This window comes from Capsicum annuum, chromosome 6 (assembly GCF_002878395.1).
Source record: "Capsicum annuum cultivar UCD-10X-F1 chromosome 6, UCD10Xv1.1, whole genome shotgun sequence".
Classification (NCBI taxonomy): domain Eukaryota; kingdom Viridiplantae; phylum Streptophyta; class Magnoliopsida; order Solanales; family Solanaceae; genus Capsicum; species Capsicum annuum.
Genome location: NC_061116.1, coordinates 5,718,160 through 5,734,136, shown reverse-complemented (window position 1 = coordinate 5,734,136; position 15,977 = coordinate 5,718,160). Strand labels below are relative to the sequence as shown.

The window sequence follows — 15,977 nt, the reverse complement described above, 5'->3', positions numbered from 1 at the left end:
GCGGTGTTGTGTGGAAAATTTAAATGCAACTTTATCAATCTGAATATAACAACTACTAAACCACAAAAGGCAAGCTGTAACTGTAACTGGTATTGCGAAAATTAGCTGAAACAGGCACAAACAAATTTGAACGCAACAGCTGTAAGCCTCGAAATATGAGATGCAAAATTGCTATGTTTGATCTGCCTAGCAGTTTGTGGTCAATGTATTTGCCAACGCAGGAGCATTTTGGTAGGTTACAGCAAATGTTGTTTAAATAATTCTGTAAAGCGTGGCACACAGGCAAAACAAACATGTCCTCCACACATATATATCCAAACAAAGAGCTCAAACATTTTGGTGCAGCGGTTTTTTTTCCTTTTTGTTGGTTGTGAGAAAGAGAAAAGAGGTATTCAAATTTCACAAAAGCGATCCAAAGCAGGAAAACATGAACACATGGTAAAGCCAAGTGAACAGCAGTTGTAAATGCAATGTCCTATAATTGAAAGCAAAATGGACATGTATCATCAATTCAAACTTTTTCCTGTTATATACAGAATACTTAGTAGTGCAGTTGTAACACAGGGAAGACCACTGAGTTGTCTGCAAACCTAATGCACAAAATTTTTTCCAACACAACACAACATCCATTCCCTTTCCACAACTTGCATATTAAATCATTTAAGTTTGGTGGAGAAAAGTTTAGGCTTGAGCAGCAGTGGCATTTTCAAATGACCGAACACCAGGGTACAATACCAATTGAGTGAGTACTCTTTAGACTGCATTCTCCAGGTGTAGTTCCCCTTGCACAATAACAATTAAGTGAAGAACAGGTTGACACAAAGGTTTAGTAGCTGAAAATATAGTACATAAGTTGAACCCCGTTGAGTTGTATATGTATGTTTGGCTTTACTAAATTTCCTCGTCTTTGAACTACAACATCAACGTAGTTGTTCTCTATGTAGTCTGTAATGTTTAATTGAACTTCTGAGTTGTTAAAGAACTATATTTCAGGAATTCTCAATTGATTAAAAACAAAACTAAAAAGCTGTCAGGGAAGGATAAATAGTACAAAACTGCATTTTCTTTCTGAAGATGAGCAGCTCTGAGAATATATTCTCTTCCGCCAACTAAAAGTTTACTTTCTTTAACAGCATAACCTTTTTAGTTTAGAAGATCACATACTTTACCAAGTAAAATAAAATAAATAATATAAAAAGTATTTACACAGTGTATATACCTTTATAAGTACCATATATCCTTGTATATAATTTTTTTAAATCCCAATACAATTGATCTGTTTAGTGGACTGTGTAGCAGAACAAAATTGACCTTGAATGCAGGTATATATGGGACACAGAGTACATGTTGAATAATAGGGGTTGACCAGAATGGGGTGACAATATAATGGCAACATAAATGACAAGGCAAAGAAAAACTTGTGATGAAACAAACTATCAATTTATTGTTAGAGAAAACCCTTCTTGCGTAGAGTCCCAAGCGTGTTGCTCTTTTATGTTCTGCCTTTGAAAACATAGGTCCCATATGGATTTATTAGCTAAAGGCTCACAAAGAGTTTTGTAAAAGGTCCTGGGCCATTTGACTATTGCCTGCTCATATTCTTTCACATTGTATTAGATTCAATCTTTGGTAAGCCCAGTTTGCAAGTCCACTTTGAAATTTATGAGCACCTTCGCTACAACAAAAACCAGGTGGCTCATATTCAAATCGTCTTGCACCACAAAAAATACGCATTGGAACAGATTTTAAAAGAACGTAACTTGTAGGTGATTGTGTTATTGTTGAATAGTTGATGTATTGTTCTGCAGTATTTGCTGTTGAGCCTTGCTCAAATTGAGGTAATGAATTTGTTAACAGAAGAGGAGGTTGATCATTTAAATTAATAGAAGTGAATTAAATTATCGGATTCCTTATAAGTGTTTTAAAGGGCAGTCCGAGACTCGCCTTGAGGCTCGCCTCGGGGCGAGGCATAGCCAAAAACTCCCCGAGGCATTGAGGGAAGGCAATAGTATCGAAAGGCAAACGCTCCGAAATTTGAGGCATTCGCCTAAGCATTGAAGCGTTCGCCTTAAAATGAGGCGCAAATTAGACGTAAGCCTAGAAAGTTACAACGTAAAATGATTTTTTCTTATTAAATCTCTAATTTAAACTTAATACTAAAATATATGATTGATACACAACAACAACAACAAACCCAGTGTATTCTCACAGCGTGGGGTCTGGGGAGGGTAAGATGTACACAATCCATACCGCTACCTCTGAAGAGGTAGAGAGGTTGTTTCCGATAGACCCTCGAAAAATATATGATTGATAAATATTTAAATATTGAAATCTAAAAAAAAAAAAAAAAAAATAAACTTAAAAGTCACACTTTTAAATGTATTTGTCGATGGGTGTCAACGACGCTACTCAAGAAGATAGTACTTTCTTCAAGTCGCATTGAGACGAGCTTTTAAGTTATTTACTTTTTTGATCTCTTTAAAATATAATATATGATATAAGGGTGCATAAATATATTGATCGAGTTACAAGAAGGTGAGTGTTGATTAATTATGTACTATTTTCTTATACAATATTTACTTTTAATTATGTTAATTTATAAAATATTAAAAATTAAAGGATCCGTAAGGCTTACACCCCAACTCCTCGTCTCATACCAAGTAAAACGCCTAGCCTTACACCCCCGCCTTTAAAAACATTGTTCCTAATGAGGCTTTATTAGTTCGCGCCTTAGCTAACAAAGCTTCTTTCATATCGGCTTGAATTGTTCTGTATAGTTCACGACATCTATATTTTTTATCGGCATGTGATTTCCTAGAACATAAAGGTATTTGATTGTTTTTATTTGACATTGTAATATTTATTTCTCAACAGTATGACGTAAGAGCAGGCACACTTAAAATATAAGGTAGGAAAATATAAGCCAACACACAATAAAATATAAAGTGTAATATTTATTTCTCAACAGTATGACGTAAGAGCAAGCACAGTTAAAATATAAGGTAGCAAAATATAAGCCAACACACAATTAAATATAAATTTGATAACGAAAGTAATACTTGGTAAGTCAATTTTGGTAAGTAATACTTGGTAAACTATGTTGAACCCACAGACAACACCCAAATTCGCCGTCTACCTATTAAGCCAATTTTGCCCTTTTATTTAACAGCTACCTATTTGCCCCACCTCATATATGGCATGGCATATTCCTATTGGACAATTAATATTGAATTAAACTAATTAATTTTATCATCAAAATCCAACCCGCCCCAGGCAAATAACCCGCCCCAGGCAAAATAACCCGACCCAACTAAGACCCACTCCAATTCCTTTTAACAAAAAAGAAATCCCCATTCATCGATCCTAAATCTGCCCATCTCCTCTCTTTTCTCCACTCCATCTTCTCAATCAAAAGCATAGACCGGAAGAAAAAGCAGAATTATTAATCGGAAAGGTATCATGATATTCCTCCAACAAAATCAAGCATGTTACATTAGTATGGATGGAAGATACCAACTTAAACGATGGATATAAGTTTAAAAAAGAACAAAAAATCTGGTATGTGAATACATGATGAAAGGCGACACACGCCCTCCAAAAGACTACTCTTGTATTGCTATTCTTCTACAAGTTAGAGAAATCGTTGATAAAGATAAGTTGGCGAAAGTTTTTAGATTTATCATCAGTCTAGATCTGAAAACGGAGAAGTACTACTCTGGGATTTTTCTGTAACACGAACTCTTCAAACACTTTAAATGAGATGGTGAAGGAATACTATTTATCTTTCAAATAAATAAATCAAACCTGCAAAGTGAGACTAATTTTAGAGGACCTAATGAGAATTGAAGGCATGGTTTAGCTATTACTCTATTTTCAAAACTACAAGAGTTTTGATTTGGACTAAAATGTACATGAAATTCAAACTTTTGTTTGTGGAGTTGTAAATTGTAATGAAATAACCGATTACAAATGAAGAAGCTTCACTATATCTGATACAAGGCTAAGTGTGTATCAAGAGCTTCCAAACCAACAATAGAACAACAATAAGAACAAAAAGTTGCTAGTGAATCGAAATAGGCCACACACGGCTTCACTAGGCTTGCAACACTTGTTTTTTAACTAGAAAATGAGTTTACCAACAAGAACAACAATGACAATAATGTTAGTGAATCGTAAGAGCCCCACACGGCTTCACTAGACTTTTAGATTCAACAATACAATGTTAACAAGAATACAAAGAGATAGAAACTTGACATATAATATTCAATGATCTAAGAACCCTAACAAAGAGAAAGGACCCTAAGACTAATGAATATCAACACCAAGTTCTTACTTGGACCAAGAGATACTCAAAGAACCCCAAGATCCTAGTTTCTAGCCAAGATACAACACTAGTATCACTCTACTAGTGAGTTTTGATTTTGGCCTCTCCAAATGAGAAAGAGAAGTCACAAAATATTACAAGTGTTTGTTGTTTTCAATAATATCAATGAACTAAGTGGAAAATAACCCTAGCAAGTTGTTTATATAGTGACTTACAAAATGAATGAGAAAATGACCCCCTTGCCCTTGTGTCTAGGGGCTGCTTTGAGGTGTAATTTTGTTACACTTCACAGTCCCTCATCACACACTAACACATGTAGTCCCTTAGACGTAGAAGCAACACATTCAAAAGCGGCCATGGACATGAATATACTTTGGAGCTTTTGTAGCTCCCGAGCTTGGCTACGTGTGAATGGTCTCGAGCTAGGCTTCCTTGTATCATTCTCTCCATCTTGAAGGGAGTTAACCTCAAACTTGATGGTTGCTCATCCTCTACCGTGGCAATAGGTATGAGAGATCACAAACATTGAAGGTGTTGTGCACTTGGTATTTCGGGGGAAGGTCGATTTTGTAGGCATTGTCGTTGATCTTTTCAAGCACTTGAAAGGGACCATCCCCCTTGGCATCAACTTGGTCTTCCTTTGGGACGGAAATCGGTCCTTCCGAAAGTGAACCCAAACCCAATCTCCCGGTTCAAGAACAATCTTTTTCCTCCCTTTGTTGGCTCGCTTAGCAATGTCTTGATTCCTCTTTTCAAGCTTGAGCCGCACCTTCTCGTGTAGCTTTTTCATGGCCTCGGCTTTCTTTCTCCCATCTAAGCTACTCATAAGATCACTTGACAAAGGGGTGAGATCCAAAAGGATTAGGGGGTTTAGGCCGTACACACATTCAAAGGGCATCATGCCCGTGCTTGAATGTATAACACAGTTGTATGCAAATTCCACCAAAGGTAAGTGTTCATCCCATGAAGTCATATTTCCCTTAACCATTGACCGCAACATAGAACCCAAGGTTCTATTCACAACCTCGATTTGGCCATCGGTTTGTGGGTGGCAAGATGTGGAAAATAGCAATCTTATGTCAAGCCTACCCCACATTAACTTCCAAAAGTGACTAAGGAACTTAGAGTCCCTATCACTCACAATAGTCCTAGGAACACCATGCAATTTCACAACATATTCAACAAACAAAGAGGCCACACTTGATGCATCTTCAATTTTAGAACAAGGAATGAAGTGTGTCATCTTAGAGAATAGATCAACTACAACAAAAATGTTATCCTGACCTCGTCTAGTCCTCGGCAATCCTAACATAAAATCCATATCAAGCCAAGGACGTAAAGGGGTGGAAAGCGGGGTGTATAACCCGTGAGGTAGGAGCCGAGATTTGGCTGCTTTGCATTCTACACATTGGCCACAAATTCTTGCCACGTCCTTGTGCATTTTAGGCCAATAAAATTGTTTCTCCAAAATTTCGAGGGTCTTATCGATACCAAAATGACCCATAAGACCGCCATCGTGTGCTTCCCTCACAAATAACTCTCTCCACGAGCTAGAAGGTACACACAATCGTCTTCCTTTAAACAAGTAGCTATGAAACTTAGCATAGGGGTTGGAACCCCTAGCCGAAACCCATCCATCCCTATCTAATTCTTCACTTTCCCTATAAATAGAAGCGAAGTAAGGGTCCTCGAGATACAAAGATTTGAGACTCTCAAAACCCATCAACTTAGATGACAAAGTAATCACAAGAACATGTTTTCAAGACAAAGCATCGGCCACCACATTGTCCTTACCCTTTTTGTGATGAATCACATAAGGGAAAGTTTCAAGAAACTCAATCTATTTGGCATGCCGCCGATTAAGCTTGTCTTGTGCTCGTAGATGCTTCAAGGATTCATGATCCGTTCAGATCACGAATTCTTTAGGCCACAAATAATGTTGCCAAGTGGACAAGACTCTAATCAAGGCATACAACTCTAAATCGTACGTAGAGTAGTTTAGAGTTGCTCTTTTGAGCTTTTTCGCTAAAGTAGGCAATAGGCTTCAATTCTTGCATTAAAACCACGCCTATGCCGACTTTGCTAGCATCACATTCGACCTCAAAAGTCTTGTCAAAATTCGGCAATTGTAGCAAAAGTAGCTTGTTCATCTCCCCACTTGAAAAGCCGATCCTTTTTAATCACTTCGGTCAAGGAGGCGACAATGGTGCTAAATCCTTTGACAAAACATCTATAAAAACTAGCCAACCCGTGGAAGCTTCTCACTTCACCTACGGTTTTAGGAGTTGGCTAATTTTTAATGGCGTCAATCTTAGATTCATCCACTTCCACCCCTCTTGAGCTCACCACAAACCCAAGAAATACAACCTCATGGACACCAAAAGAACACTTTCTAGATTAGCATACAACTTCTCCTTTCAGAGGACATCAAACAAACATTGTTAATGTTTTACATGCTCATCTAAGGACTTACTATACACCAACACATCACCAAAGTAAAAAACAACAAACTTTTCGATAAATGACTTCATCACATGATTCATTAGCCTCAAGTACTTGGAGCGTTTGTTAGGTCGAATGGCATAACCATTCATTCATAGAGACCGAATTTGGTCTTGAAGACGGTTTTCCATTCATCACCCGGTTGCATACGAATTTGGTGATAGCCACTCTTCAAATCAATTTTAGAAAACAAGCACGAACCACTATTCATCAAGCATATCATCTAGCCTAGGAATAGGGTGACGATATTTTACCGTTATCTTGTTGATGGCTCGGCAATCAACGCATATGCCAAGTCCCTTATTTCTTGGGAACTAGTAGCACCGGGAACGCACAAGGGCTCATACTCTCCTTGATGTACCCTTTGTTGAGAAGTTCCTCAACTTGGCGTTGCAATTCCTTGGTATCCGTTGGGTTGCTTTTATAAGCCGGCTTGTTTGGCAATTGTGAGCCCAACACAAAGTCAATTTGATACTCAATTCCCCGAAGCGGGGGCAACCCTTGCGGAAGTTCTTTGGGAAAAACATCTTTATAATCCTGCAACACACAAGAAATCAAAGGAGAAATGGAAGAATTAGTGGGGTTAATGTTAAAACAATGAGCCAAAAGAAGCATAGGTGTGTCCTCGTCATGGTCCAAGAAGAGTTCCTTCTTTCTAGCCAACATCACCATGTTTTCTTTCCCGTTTGATGTTGAGGCAGCCCCCGATACCCCTCCTGCCCCACCTACGGGTTCCCCCTTCTTTTCTTTATTTTCGGATTTCTTCCCCTTTTCTTTCAATTCTCTCATCCTTTGATGCAACTCGTTCACTTGTGAAGGCAAAAGAGGATGAAGCGTGACCTTTTTTGGCCATCCTTTTCAAGTGTATATCGATTAGACCTCCCATCATGTTCGGTAGACCTATCATATTGCCAAGGTCTACCTAAGCACACTTGCATTGGTATCACGTCACAAAGCACTTCGTCATGGTAGTTTCCTACCTTAAATCGTATCACACATTGCCTCGTGACTTTCAATTCACCACATTCATTCAACTATTGCAACTTGTAAGGGCTAGTATGAAGTGTAGCGAGCAATTTCAAGAAGTTCACCATAGCAACACTAACAACATTTGCACAACTACCACTATCTATCACCAAAGTGCACACACTCCCCTTTACAGGGCATTTAGTATGGAATAGATTTTCCCTTTGACTAGGGTCATCTATTGCCTTACTAATCATGACGCGCCTAACTACAAAGTTTGGAACCACACACTCCCCTTCTTGTGGATAAACATCTTCACCATCATTATCATCATGTCCATCTTGAGGCTCGGCCTCATTCTCTTCTTTTTCAAGACCCGCCTCCTCACCAAGGTAATACAATCTCTCTTCCTTAAGGATCACATTGTGTCGGTTTGAACATTCATTGACTTTATGTCCCCAACCTTGGCACTTGAAACATTGGAACCCTTTAGGATTAGGATACTAGTGAGCTTCTTGCCGGGGAGGAAGTTTGTGGACTATTTTAAACTCGGGCAGCCTTGTCGTGGCGGGTTTGTTTTTGGGCCAACCCGAAGAGGATTGAACCATATCTTTGCTCCTCGGCCAACCCGAGGTTGATTGTCCCTTTGCTTTGAACAATGACCTCTCTTTAAGTTCCCTTTCAATCTCAAGAGCCGCTTGGAAAATACCCTCAACGATATCAAACTTGTGAAGTGTCAAATGAGTGGAGATCTCTTTGTTCAACCCACACTTGAACCGAATGATGCCATGACTAATTTATTCCCCACGATGATCAAGTTTCAACATGAGTTGTTGAAACTCATCATAATATGCCATCACACTTCGATTCCCTTGTCGCAAGTTGTACAATCTAGCAAGCAACTCACGACGATAACTTTCGGGAAGATATAGTTGCCTCATTAGGTACCTCAACCGAAACCATGTGGTGGTTGCCCCTCTACCAACTCGTTGCCGAACCTCTAAACGTATTCACACCAAGTGTTAGCATAGCCTTCAAAATGAGCCATGGCATAACAACTCTTCTTCTCCTCTTAGATATCATTTACTTGAAACACTTTATCACACGCCGACTCCCAAGCAAAACACACCTCGGGGTCACTTTCACCCTTAAAGATAGGTAGGCTCAATTTGATGGTATTGATGCCTACGTCTCTCTTGGTGTCGGTTTCCCCTTTCTCCGTACCCTCGGTATCTCCTTGGATCCACACGTCCCCCTCATCTCCTCCTCCCTCATGTAAGCATTGTCAAAGGCTTCATACCCTTCATAATCCTCTCTACCATATTCCTCCAAGTGGACTGGAAGATTTTGGACATTTGGAACTTGATTTGGAGGAATTGGATTTTGTGGAGGTAGTGGTCTTTGGTTTAGTGGAGCTTGGAAGGGAGGATTTGGATTTAGTGGAGGTATTGGACTCCAAGTCCCTCTTGCGGAACTTGAGAAGTTTGGGAATGGGTTGGTCTATTGGAGTCTCGGGTTAGGGGGTTATGAGTGGTTTGGCTTGCGGCATTTAGTGGAGCTAGTGAAGGATTTGGCAATTGGGGCCATGTTTTGGGAGTAACGGTGGCGGAGGAATTTCTATCATGTCCACTTGACGAAACATGTCGAGGAGTAGAAGGGCGAGAGTTTCTTTGACTCTGCACTTGTTCTAACCTCCCACTAATAGTCATCACTTCTCCCCTTATAGCTCCCACTTCCGTACTCAACCTTTCAAGAGTTCGGGTCATAGCCTCAAGAGTGACCCACATATTCTCCATTTCATTAGAATCCACGGTTTGAGACGCGGTTCCCTCCATTGTCAAAATATCACCTACACAAGCAACAAACAAGTTAGTTTAAAACCACTCTCCTCACTCCTCGGTTCACTCACACTCGAGCTCCACAAGTGTTGTAGATCGGCTAGTAACCCGTGAATCCTTAAGGTATGAGTATGCTCTTGTCCGGAGTGGATTCTTCTTTGAAACTCAAAGAATTCTCGTCGGACTAGAGCCAAGAGTTACAACATATTCAAACGACAAAAGCACACAACAAGCGTCGACACGAACACAAGGCTTCAAAGGACTAATTGACAACCTAGTAGGAATGTACTAGTTTGTTAATTAGTTCTCAAATCAATTTAAGGTAACTAAGAGTCAATAATTAGAAACTAGAAAGTCCAAATTTGAGCTTAATTAACGTCGTGAACAGTGTTTAAGGTGACGTGGCAGTGTGGTATTGGTCGCGGGTCCACACGTTCGATCAGCAACTTGAAGTCTTAGCCCTTTTATATCATTTTGCAATGGATGACCTTTTATATCATTTTGCAATGGATGACTTGTTATTGGAGGGAAACATAAAGTCTTGTAACCTATTGAATTTTTCAAGCTCAAAAGGTGATGTTTGACTTTACTAGTTCCACAAGACAAGGTTCCTTGTTTTAAGGAAAAGTGGTTGTCAAGTCTAGAAAGGTGATGCTAGCAAGTCTTCTCACAAACAACTTTTCAATTTTGTCTTACAACCTTTTTGGATCTATTGCTCTCTTTAAGACATACGATGAAGAGAAACTTTTAAGATGAACACAACATCAACACCTTCAAGAACAAAACAACAATACACCACAATGGTCACTCCAACGTCCAACACAAGTCACCACACGGCCAACCTCAAATTTTCACAACAAGAAGTCACTTTTTCTTAAGCTCAACTTTAGATTTAGACACTTTTGAATTGATGAGAAAGAAATCAACACAAGAATCAAACTAAACAAGTAAAACCTTTGAAGATCTACAACCAATTTTTCGACCAAGATGTTCAAGAACACACTTTTTGGTAAGAGCTTCCCAAGATTGGTTTTGTAAGAACAAAACCAAGCCTTGAGCTCTGATACCAAATGATACAAGGCTAAGTGTGTATCAAGAGCTTCCAAACCAACACAAGAACAACAATAAGAACAACAAGTTGCTAGTGAATCGAAATAGGCACACACGGCTTCACTAGGCTTGCAACACTTGTTTTTGAACTAGAAAATGAGTTTACCAACAAGAACAACAATGACAATAATGCTAGTGAATCGAAAGAGCCCCACACGGCTTCACTAGATTTTTAGATTCAACAATACAATGTTAACAAGATTACAAAGAGATAGAAACTTGACATACAAGATTACAAAGAGATAGAAACTTGACATACAATATTCAATGATCTAAGAACCCTAACAATGAGAAAGGAACCTAAGACTAATGAATATCAACACCAAGTTCTTACTTGGACCAAGGGGAACTCAAAGAACCCCAAGATCCGATCTCATGTTCGAAAGAAACACAAGGATTTAAAAAAGAGAAAGTTTTTAAGAAATTGAAAAAAAACTAACTCGTAACAGGAACGTAGAGATCCTGTACTCAAAAGAACCTGATAAGCGGAGCACTGCACAATGGCGCAAATAAAGAGCTACCACAGCAAAACTAAAAACGTAAACAGGGCAACGCGAGTAAAAATAACAGTGCAACACGTACTAAAAATTCAACCAGAAATAGAAATCCCAAAAGGTGGAGGGAAATGAACAAATGCAAATTTCTCACGATTCAAGTTTAAAAGAAATTATCAAGCATTCCGTCAACTTTCTGAGCAAATTATTTGTTGCTTACACTGAGCTTTGTTTATTTGTTTCCAACAATATTTAGCTACGCATAAAATAGAGATTTGAGGGAAATTACTCATTTTTATGCAAACAAGTAATGGAAAGCAACTAATCCAAATACTAAAAAAGCCACCTAGTTTCAAATGCACTAATTCTTTTGGCAAATAAACCATAAGATTTAGCAACTGCAAATTGGTAAAGATTCAACATTTTCCAGTAGTACTTCAAAAACTCTAGAAAAAACAATAGTGTAACTCAGTTCCCAGGATGAGGGAACATTCAGTGCACATTTGCACAGCCATAGATAAGCTACAGTTAGAAGCACACAATATTACATATAGTATCAGTGCACCAGAAACGCAAGAGATGAACCAATACTCATATCTTTCGGCTGGATATGTGCCTACAAGCAATCATATGTAGTTGTTAATACCCAGGTTAAGGAGTACCTTGGTTCATGCGTGTTAAAGAGCAGTCAAATATATATCAGATGTTTCTGGTTATCTTAGCTTGCTCTAACATATCTTTGCACATTGGTTATAATTGACTTCCATAAATTAGGTGTGGTGCTACAAAGAGTAGAGCATACAACTACTACTTCTACATGTAAGTACTCAAGTCCTAACGGAAATCAAAGTTCGCCATCGCGGAGAAATTTTCATTCTTAGTGAAAAAATAAGACTTTCTTATCAACTATGAAGATGAGGTTCTGGTAAATAAACCTTAACTGTAATTCTTGACCGTTAATCTAACAACAACAACATAATACCCAATATAGTCCCAGAAATTAGGAGCCTAACATAGTAAAGTACACGTAAATTTTACCTCTATGTCAAAAGAACCAAGATAGAGAGGTTGATTTTGATATGCAGAACTGATCTTAATGTACTAATATAATATACAATGTAACATAAACCTTACTTTTACTTCGTATATGCGGCATAAAGGGCAATTCCGGTACACAACATAAATCCAACACACAGAAATTATACTATTTCTTCAAGATCCGAAGCACAGCCTGAAATTCCCAAGCAGATCAATTCGTGTGGTAACATTTCTAATGTTACCACCAGGTAATGGCTGGTTCACTTTGTACACTCCAGTACATGCAACAACTATTACTACAGGTAAATACTCAGGCCCTAGCAGAAACTAAAGTTCACTATCAAGGAAAAACTTTCATTCTTAGCGGGAAAATAAAGACTTTCCTATTAACTATGAAGATGCAGTTCTGGACAGCATAATAAACAGTATAGTCCCACAAATTAGGATTTTAGCAGAGTAAAAGTATACGTAAATTTTACTTCTATCTCAAAGAGACTACAATAGGAAGGTTGATTTCGATACATAAAACTGATTTAACATTAACAATATAATACACAATGTAACATAAACCTTACTTTTACCATGCATCTGCGGCAGAAAGGTCAATTCCGATATAAAACACAAATCCAACACACAAAAAGTATACTATTTCTTCAAAACATTCAATGGAAACCAACAAACATAGCAGTAGGGAGCACTAGCACCGAATTGACCCGAGGCGCAGCCTGAAATTCCCAAACAGGTCAATTCATATGGTAATATTTCTAATGTTACCACCAGGCAATGGCTGGTTCACTTTGCACACTCCGGTACACGCAACACCTACTACTACTACACGTAAATACTCACGCCGTAATAGAAACCAAAGCTCGCTGTCGATGAAAAATCTTATGAACTATAAAGGTACAGTTCTGGCAGCTAAATCTTAACTGCAGTTATCGACCACTAATTTAATAACAACAACATAATACGCTATATAGTCCCACAAATTAGGATCGTAGCGGAGTAAAGTATACACAAATTTTACTTCTATCTCAAAGGCGCTACGGTGAGGAGATTCATTTCGACACACAACACTAATCTAACATAAACAACATAACACACAATATAACATAAACTTTACTTTTACCTCGTATATGCAGTGGAAACGTCAATTCCGATACACAACACAAATCCAACAAACAAAAGTTATACTATTTGTTCAAAACATTCATTGGAAAGCAACAAACATAGCAGCAGGGAGCGCTAGTGCCAAATGGACCCCAAGCACAGGCCGAAATTTCCAAAATGGCTGGTTCACTTTGCACACTCCGGTACACGCAACAACTAACACTACAACACGTAAATACTCAAGCCGTAATAGAAATCAAAGCTCAATTTCGTTTCTTAGTGGGAAAATAAGGCTTTCTTATGAACTATGAAGGTGCAGTTCTGGCAGCTAAATATTAACTGTAGCTATCGACCGCTAATCCAACAACGACAACATAATACACAATATAGTCGCACAAATTAGGATCGTAGCAGAGTAAGGTATACGTAAATTTTACATCTATCTCAAAGGCACTACATGGGGAGGTTCATTTCAACACACAAAAGTTACACTATTTGTTGAAAACATTCAATCGAAAGCAACAAACATAGCAGTGGGAAGCACTACCCCCAAATGGACCCGGAACATAGCTCGAAATTCCCAAACAACTCTATTCTTCTGCAGCACAAGCGGTAATATCAGTAACGGGAGAAAAACCCAATTACCTAAAAATAAAACTAACCCTAATCTACAAACCCACCAGCAGAATTATCCGGCAAAACGTCAGAGACAGCGACAAAACAACACCCAACAATAAAACTGACCAAATAAAAAGAATCAACTGTATTGAAATACTGCAGTTTCTACCAGCCGCAATCAAAATTCAGCAGTAAAAATTAATTAAATCCCAATTTCCGCAAAAAAGGCAACTTTATTACAATAGAAAATTTTGTATAACGAAGAAGTCAGACAGAAAAATACCTAGCAGAGAGCAGAGAGAGAGCAAGAGTAACTGTGTTTTTGGTTTGTGAATCATTATCCTTGCATGCCATTACTTTTAACGGAGCTGAGAAAGGCCGTGGAATACTTTGAATACTCGTGGGAGCATTCAACATTAACTATGTCCAGGCAAACACTCTGCCTCGAATACTTATGGGAGCATTTAGCACAATGAGCCAAGAAAAAACAGAAGTCTTTCCTATGCACAGGCAACATATCTAGTCTGTACATAAGTGGTGTTTGTCCATATAATAGAGCCATTGAAGGAGTCCTACTCTCTGGCTCGAGCTGCACAACAGGTGGCCAACAAATTTAAAATGCCTTTAATTGTTTGTGTGATGTGGCCAAGAGGAAGCAACGATGGAAGTGAAAGAAGCTAGTGAGGCTGCATTGACACCCTGACCATGTATGAACCACAATCGATTGGCTTTCTCACACTAAAATGGACAAAGGAGACCAAGACCCCCTCCCGCACCACACTCCCATAGTTTTAAAAATATAACCCTCTGCCCCACCCCTCCCCGCCTCACTTAAAGACTGACCCCTCCACACCCACTGCACCCCATTTCTATTACTAGTAGTATGTACACAACTTATGGACCTTACTCCTGCTTTGTGAAGGTAGAGAGATGATAATTGACCATCCACAATTTAATATATTTCATAGTAAATGACCTGGTTATAAGAATTTTACAAAAAATAACAAATTCTGATTTCTGAATATATAGAGAATAGGAAGAGTAAGATTAGCTTGAACAATCAAGCAATAAAACGAATTTAGAACAATTTTCAAAGAAAAGGAGCAACTAGATGAAAGCATACCTCGTCGCATTTGAGAGATGAACTCAAGAAAAAGGACAGAACAATGGCGAACCCACAATTGCTACTCCAATTGCTAAAGCTGCGTACAATTAAGATCCCTACAATTGCGCATATACGATTGATGCTGGAGAGATAAAGGACACAACAATGGAGAACCCAAAACAAGTGGATCCCTAATTGCACATATACGATTGATGCTATAGGGTAAAAATTTGCTACCAACAGTGTGTTTTACTGAGGAAAATAGAGTTTTAATTAGTTTTTCAGTGAAGTTAAAGAGATTTTTGGGCGTAATATAAATATATTTAGTGATATAAAAAACATTATTAGAATTTTGGCGGTACTTTTTCCCGCTCAAGTCCGGTTATAAATTCTTTTAGGGACCAGATTTTATACCTTGGGTTGTTTGGTAGAGTGTGCTAAAAAATTTAATACATGCATTATTATTGTGTTCTAGTAATATCTTGTTTGGTTCATTTTTTTAGCTTATGCATAACTAATGTTTTTATTAGTTACACACTCTTTTATTTATTAAGTAATGTATTACTAACATCACTATTTTCTACGTATTAACAATACAAAGCATTTTAATACATGTATTAACTTGTTAAATGACAAATTTACCCCTTAATTCCTTACTAAAATATTTTGTCATTTTCTCTACACTTTGCCTTGCCTTCTTTTCACTTTGCCTCTGTTTTCTTTTTTAATATATTAGCCATGGAAAAGTAAGGTAATATTCTTCCTTTCTTCCCTCAATGAGATATTACTCTTCTCCACTAGAATTGAATATTTGATTATTGGATATAGATTTGAAATTGAATTCTTTATTTTGAAGGTTATGAATATGGGGA

General features: G+C 38.1%; 1 protein-coding gene across 1 annotated transcript in view; it reads right to left on the bottom strand.

The window, feature by feature from the left end:
• The window catches only part of LOC107873593 (3-oxoacyl-[acyl-carrier-protein] synthase, mitochondrial), a gene marked incomplete in the record, with an annotated part of 36,004 nt that extends 20,588 nt beyond the window's left edge, over positions 1-15,416 (bottom strand). Inside the window, 1 exon segment of the mRNA XM_047413469.1 lies at positions 15,124-15,416.
• Positions 15,417-15,977: the final 561 nt, after the last annotated feature.